We start from the raw sequence: 6417 nt of genomic DNA on the forward strand, positions 1-6417 counted from the left end.
TTTCCACTTCCGTCACTACGTTTCGAACAGGTGCACGTGGACATCGTCGGACCTTTGCCCCCATCACGCGGTTTCACCTATTTATTGACGTGCGTCGACCGTTTCTCCCGATGGCCTGAAGTTTACCCGCTCGAGAACATAACGGCCGAGACGGTCGCCAGAGCTTTCCTATTTACCTGGGTAAGCCGTTTCGGAGTACCTTCCACGGTGACGACCGATCGAGGACGCCAATTTGAATCCGCTCTATTTCGTCAACTCACGTCCCTCCTCGGCTGCTCCCGTACGCGCACAACAGCTTACCATCCTGCAGCAAATGGCCTCGTGGAACGCCTTCATAGGCAGCTAAAATCAGCACTTCGCACGCAGTCGTCTCCCGATGCTTGGGTCGACAACTTGCCCATTGTGCTGCTTGGGTTGCGTTCGACGCTCAAACCTGACCTGGGGAGTACGGTGGCTGAGCTCGTCTACGGTGCTCCGCTACGCCTGCCTGCGGACATGATCGAGCCGCCTACCATACCAGACAGCGTGGATCCCCCCTCCTTCGTCCACAAGTTAAGGCAAGCAATGTCAACGCTTCGCCCAGTTCCATCACGCCAACAAACGCAACCGAAGGTTTTCCAACATCCTGCGCTGATTGAGGCTACACACGTCTTCATCAGGAAGGACGCACCGCGGAAGCCGCTACAAAACCTCTACGATGGACCATTTCCTGTCCTGGAAAAATCACCAAAATACTATACCCTCTTGCTTCGAGGTAAACGCGAAACCGTCACAATTGACAGATTCAAACCGGCTTTCTTCTCTCCCTTCGATTCACCAACGTCCAAGCATCAGGTTAACCCACCAATACCCACAGACCACCAAACAAACTCCACTCAAGTGGCCGCAGCCACTTGTCCAAGGGGGGGGCACCTGTAGCCCCCGAGCTACAAGGACGAGAACGACAGCGAGATCGGTGTGTTTCGGCGCCACGCGATTCGTGGCGGGTGCCACGAGAGTCAGTGAGATTCGGGGTGACGTGGTGCACGGACGTTCTACGATGGCCCGCTCCTGCATCGCAACTAACCATTTGTAAATATTGTAAATATAAATGTAGTTACACAAAACCAAGCACGCTACAACGTCATTCGATCAAGTGAGTGCGTCCCCGCTGTCGCGGCTGTTGTATGCTGTGTTTGTTCCCCGTTTGCCTTCGTTTTATCAGTCTGGTTTTATCAAGGGACATGTTGCTAAAATACTCTTAAGGCCCGAGCATCCTCCAACCACGGCACTTATTGTAAACATATCGTGTGTTGGGGAGAAAAGTGAAGCCTGGTTTCCTTTCTGTAAAAGTAACGTACACGTGGCGGAGCGCTCGTTCTCCCGTTGGGAGCAGACGGCAGTGCTTCAGAACTTGTCGTTATATAATCCAAAAGTTACAAGCAATTGTACGTTTTTCAGGAGGAAATAGCGGCTAACGGAGTCGTCAAATACATGGCTGTGATACAAGCAATTGTACATTTTTTACGAGGAAATAGCGGCTAACGGAGTCGTCACATACATGGCTGTGATACAAGCAATTGTACATTTTTCACGAGGAAATAGCGGCTAACGGAGTCGTCACATACATGGCTGTGATACAAGCAATTGTACATTTTTGACGAGGAAATAGCGGCTAACGGAGTCGTCACATACATGGCTGTGATACAAGCAAATGTACATTTTTCACGAGGAAATAGCGGCTAACGGAGTCGTCACATACATGGCTGTGATACAAGCAATTGTACATTTTTCACGAGGAATGATAGCGGCTAACGGAGTCGTCACATACATGGGTGTGAGGTGTCTGCTACTGGGAACGCGCCGTAATTATTATAATTGAAAATGTCAGAAAATCGTTTATAACTTGAAAATCAGATAAAGGTGAGTTCAGAAACTTTGTCATTTGGTTCCAACCGTTAGCACGTAGTCTATGTTTACGGTAAAAACTTAAACACAGTTCTCTTCCCATCCTGGTGGGTTTCATACTTGCGTCTGGCTCTCGTTGGGTTCGTCATGAATCTGGAGGACGTTGCAAATGTTGCATTTGGTATACACCTCAAACGTTGGCTGTCATGCTCTACAGCTGTAATCAGTAATTTATCCCCCCCCCCCCCCCCCCACCGAACGCACACATTACCAGTTTATCAGCTGAGATCATTAAGCTAAGTCTACCAGACCATGGGCGTACCAAACGAAAGAAGCAAGAGGGGCGCTTCCCCCCCCCCCTCCTCCCCCCAGTTCTCAGAGTGGGGGGGGGGGGGGGCGGGGGCGGGCAAGGCATGTGTTTTGCACCCCCCCCCCCCCCCCCCCCCCCCCTGAAACAGCCGCCACTGGGTAGGGCCACGGCCGGACTCGACGCGCGGCCGTGGCAGGGCAAACACTGGCCGGCGGCGCCCAAGGGATAACAGGGCACCGCCCCCCAGCCCTGGGGGGGGGGGGGGGGTCTGGTTTGCCCCCCCCCCCCCCCCTCTGAAAAACAAGCTGGTACGCCACTGTACCAGACCTTCTTAGGAGACCACGGACTGATAAATTTCGAAGTCATTCACATTTTTTTAGAAATCACCTGTTCGGGGTGTTTGGGCATAGAACGCGCGTGCACTACGAGCGCTGGCTGACATGGGCCTCTCGCTTGAAAGTCTGCCATGGTCTCTCGTCAGTTCACGAAAGGCGAACATCTGTTTTCATTGAAGATTTTCTAGAACTTTGATTTCATAAAATTTGGATTCAACGCAGTCCTAAATACGTGTGTGTGTGTGTTTTCATTTTTTATCTACAGGTTGTTTTCGATGCAATTTGGGCGTAAAAAAATCGTAAAAGTAAGTAAAGAGAACGCCATGGGTTTTTTCAGAGGTTCTTTTAGGTGGTTCATTGATCATGCTCGAAATCGGTAAAAACGAATGTCTGTAAAAAATGCAACAAAAAAAGGAAATAAGAATTTTTTTCTTTTCTTTACGCGCGGTAGGAGAATGGAAGCAGACCGTCGGGTTGATGCTGCTTACATATGGCACCACATGATACAAAAAACTTTAAATATTCACTCGGAAGATCCGAGCGCGTGTAATATTATATACCATACACGAATAGCAGCGTCAATTGCCTGACAGTGTTTGTTTCTGTTTTTCTGCCGCGCATAGGAAAGAAAAAACAGAATTTTCTTTTCTATAACTTTCCCCCAACAACCTACACTCACGAAATTTTGGTACGATAAAGGCACTAACTAAAGGCCCCTTTGTGAAAAATTTAAGAGCACTCTGTTCATTGGCGTATACATGCGATTTTTTTATGACACCCTGTAGAATAAAAAAAAAAAAAATGACCGCATCTCCACGTGGTAAATGATGTTGATTGGGGCGAAGCTCTGGTGGTGCTGATGATACTGATTTTATTGTTCATAAGTAGTGCTGATGGTGCTGATTTTTTTTTTATTGCGCATAGGTTGCTGAGTTGCGGGTTGGGTTTCGACTTCATTATTACTGCTTTATGGTCGGTGAAATGCAGAGCCAGTGGTTCTTCTATAGCGGATCAGCTTGGATCCGCTAGAAGCCGTGGGAACGCATCTCCACCGCTTAAGTCAACGGCCCATGTCAGAAAGAGAATACTGTATGTGGTATGGAACGTGGTTGTATACGCATTTGAGCATTTGACCGCAGCGACCTATCGTGTATAAACGTTGAGCCAATGCATGCAAAGTTTAACGCGATTATATACGCATTTGACCGCAGCGCCCTCTCCTGTATACACGTTTAGCGGCTACATGCAACGTTTCATCCATGACGAAACCCCAGCTCTTGAGTTACGACCACATCTCAGAGCCCCTACTCGTAGAAATCCATTGGGGTCTCCCCGCAGAGGTTCGAATCCTGTCGACTGCGCAAACATATTTTCTTTTTATGTGGGCACGGACGCCGGACGGACAGACGGACGGACAAGGCTAGACCCTAAGGAGCTTCGCCCCTGATAGAACTCAGTTTATGTGCTGTTTTTCTTCCCATTTATCTTAAGGGGTGCTTTGATTCTAGTGTCGTTCATCCGGTGAATTCGTGTTAAATAATAAGGCGAAATCAAACCATTCATAAATGGTTTGCGACTGCGCCGGGTGCGTACAAACCCATGGCCACGAGCACTTCTATCACACCTTGAACAGCCGAGTTACGGCGCCATCCACTGGGACGGCGCGAAATTATAGCGGCAGCTCAGTGGTCAGCGCTTCCCATAGGCGCGCTCCTGGTCGTGGTCTGGCCAAAAGATCATTGCCAGTCATTGGCCAATGCTGGTTTTCTTCCGTCACCTGAATGAGTGCGGTGCAGGCGCCGACCGGGTGCGTTTCCTGCGTCGGCGCTTGGCTGGGGCTCTTGTGCAATTAGAACACGAGTGCCGGAGCTGAGCGGCGCTCGCGTCAGCTCGGGCCGGTCGGTGCCTGCGCTGGCCTACTTGTATGTGGAGGGGACCTGACACTGGAGCTTTGACAAGTCTGGGAAGTTATGGTTTTGTTCTCGTCTACAAAGTGATCTTGATGTATTTATGTTTTTGTATTTACTATGTTTCCCATTTTCCCCTGAGTGACTGGCTAGCAGGCGCATCGCGTACGGGTTTCCACCTATCTGCTCAGCCTAGCACGTCATCCAGGGTAGTTCTTTTTATATGCAAATAAAATATTAATATTATTAAAGGAACAAGAGGCGTCAACTAGAACTAAAAACGGAGAAATTTACGCTGGTGTAATTTGCGCGACGCACCAACGAGCAACGTTCACCCCCTCAACTCGCAGCCAGAACAAGCGGCCACGCGATTTGGAGCCGATTCTATGCCGCCAATGTTGATCATAGTCACGCGCTGGGGTTGGCAAAGCACAGGACACGCGCTGAGTTCCAGACACTGTTATGGTTCGGCTATTGTCGTCATTGCAGCGATTGGACACGGGCCACTACCCGAACGCTTCTCGAGCTGTCAATTATCACGAGCCCAAATCGAGTGCCCAAGCAATGTTCGGGTCCAATCTATGAGCCGCCTTCAAATATCCTCACTGGAGGATACTGCGATCCCCCCCTGTTACGTCACCAAGTTTTGCGAATGAGAGATTGAAAGAAAGCGCTCGCTTTTGTCCTTGAAATTACACCGCAACAAAGGAGTTTCTTGACCAGTGGCGTTGCGTGCGAGTATCCTTGAGTCCCACTAGTGCCAGTAAGCTCGTGTAAAGTGAAAAACATTTTAACTGAATATCGTTGCATCCCCCGTTAAATGTCTTCCTGCATTTTTTTTTTAAACACTGTCAGGGTAAAATATTTTCGATTATTATCTGAAACGATTGAAAACGATGCCTGGATATTACCCTCAAAATTCGAAACTTCGGAACTCTGTATTTGTGAAGTAAAAAAACAATTTGCAGAAGCCGAATTTGAAGTTCCCGCGCGATCCGTGCCAGATCAAATCAGTGACGTGACCCCCGAGATCACGTGACCCCCCGGGGTCACGTGACTACCCGCAGGTGACGCGACCCCCCTCAGTACCCTTCCCTACTCCTCCGCAAGAGCTGCGCTCCAATTCGGCGTTACAGGGATTTGTAAACGGCTTTCATTTTTTTCTTTCCCGCGCAAATTAACCGTGCCCGAGAGTCCTAAAAATTAAAAGGAAGAAAGTGAGCCAAAGATTATCTTGCATGGTTGATTGATTGAAAATATGACTTTCGGATACAAACCAAGAATCGTATTTACAAATAAAAAATAAAAAAGGCACACCAAGACACACACACACACACACACACACACACACACACACACACACACACACACACACACACACACACACACACACACACACACACACACACACAAACGAGAAAGCGGAACCCAAGCCATAAGACAAAGGCCATGATGTACTGCCACGGTCAGTCAGCAGTTCTGTACTGTTCACAAATGCTTGGCGGTAAGGTGAGCGTGCAGTCCCTAGCAGGGGGAGAGACTGTATTTTATGAACTGTTCATTTTTGGTTGGTTTTGCCCCTTCCCTCTTCTAGAGCTTTTGTTAATCACAGTTCCATTTGCCAGTACCTGTAAGAACCCAGTAACATGCCCCATCCCCCTCCCTGGGGACCCAATTTGTACTGGCAGCCAATGACTGCTTGACATGGACGTCGGTAACTATACTCGGGTCACATATACGTTGATAAAAGTTGAGTTGCATGCAATTTGCCGGCAAGCTAAAATTAACTTCGCAAAAAATAGACTTGTGCTTGTTTCTAGTGGGCGAAGGATTTGATAACACCGAATATTTTGTCATGTACACGCCGATGCTGAGACATCTAAACGGCAAAAGTAAACAGTTTCACGTCCGCGGCAGGACTCGAACCTGCAGTCTTCTGATCCGAAGTCAGACGCCTTATCCATTAGGCCACGCGGAC

At 48.7% G+C, this 6417-nt stretch overlaps 1 non-coding gene across 1 annotated transcript; it reads right to left on the reverse strand.

The window, feature by feature from the left end:
• Positions 1–6344: 6344 nt before the first annotated feature.
• Trnar-ucg lies at positions 6345–6417 on the reverse strand. Its single transcript has one exon. It is a non-coding gene; the product is annotated as a tRNA-Arg (tRNA).

The sequence above is a fragment of the Ixodes scapularis genome, unplaced genomic scaffold (genome assembly GCF_016920785.2).
Source record: "Ixodes scapularis isolate PalLabHiFi unplaced genomic scaffold, ASM1692078v2 PGA_scaffold1__304_contigs__length_218370807, whole genome shotgun sequence".
NCBI classification, from domain to species: domain Eukaryota; kingdom Metazoa; phylum Arthropoda; class Arachnida; order Ixodida; family Ixodidae; genus Ixodes; species Ixodes scapularis.